Source organism: Echinococcus granulosus (genome assembly GCF_000524195.1).
Source record: "Echinococcus granulosus chromosome Unknown EG_S00046, whole genome shotgun sequence".
NCBI classification, from domain to species: domain Eukaryota; kingdom Metazoa; phylum Platyhelminthes; class Cestoda; order Cyclophyllidea; family Taeniidae; genus Echinococcus; species Echinococcus granulosus.
Window position 1 is genome coordinate 402,239 of NW_020170426.1, and position 1,200 is coordinate 403,438.

The following is a 1,200-nucleotide window of genomic DNA, read 5'->3' on the forward strand; positions in this document are numbered from 1 at the left end:
ACACTTGCAGTATAAAGCCGAGGCGAAAACGCTTCGACTTTGTGCGCCTCTCGAATCAAATCCGAATTGTCTCCAAAATTGTGAAAGGCTGTTGTCGAAATTGGTGAATAGTATTTTTGGAAGGTACGGTAGCAGAACACAGTGCAGTCCAGAAATGGTTTGAATTAGTAGCTTCAATGAGATAATAAATCTCGCAAAGGCGGATGCATCGCGTTTAAAATAATCACCTGCTCTTCATTGAATAAAATTATGTGCGAGCATTGCTTGAGTTACACCTCGAGGTCAACATGTGAAGAATAAAATTCAGCAGTATTTAACGCGACTGAGGAAACAATTCGTTTAAGTCTTAGTTGTGAAGAAAAGGTGAGGAAGCCCACTGATCAAATGGGCTCTGCACACAATGCATTGCCAGTAGGTGGGAGACAATTAGATTTAGAGGATGTCCATTCGTTCTACACTTCTCGCACGAACATTATGAAAACGCATCATTGAGGAAAAACTCTTTGCTGAATGACTGACTATGAAGAGAAACTGCTTAACAATGGAATGTTTGGTGGGCAAATAACTTGCCAATGGTTATCCACAAACAATCGCTCATACCTCACACTACTCACCGAGCAAACCTAAGGCACGCACCACTTCATCCGCATTACACTCCCTTGCTTTCGTGTGCGTGATGCACTGTAGACACAATCATTCACCCAGAATTTGTCACTTACCGAAGGCCAAACAAGCACAACTGGCATCTGACCACTCGCTGTACCTCGATACGAGTCGCAGAGTTGCAAGGAAATGCCCTTGCATTCCTTGCAATCCTCTCCTTTATCTCCTACTGAAACAGCTGAGACAAGTGAATTAGGCAAGACAACACAACGAAAAGGTCTCACCACCACATATCGCATGCCGCATACGGTGTACCACAGAGCTGATTGGTGAGAAGAATTGGATGAGGAGGTGGGTTGCGATGGAAGCTGGTGAAGTGAGAGGGTGCAAGAGACGAAGATACTGCCTCGTCATTATTCCAATCTCCCATTATCCTACCCGATATATCTCCAAGTGGTGGTGGTTGTGCTTTCTTGACACTAGTAGTAGTAGACAATCACATGATGACATGGGAAGCTGAGTAGACATTCGAGAAATGAACGTTAGATAGAAGTGTTGGTGATTCCCACTTTGTTTTACCGTTAATCTCAATGCGCG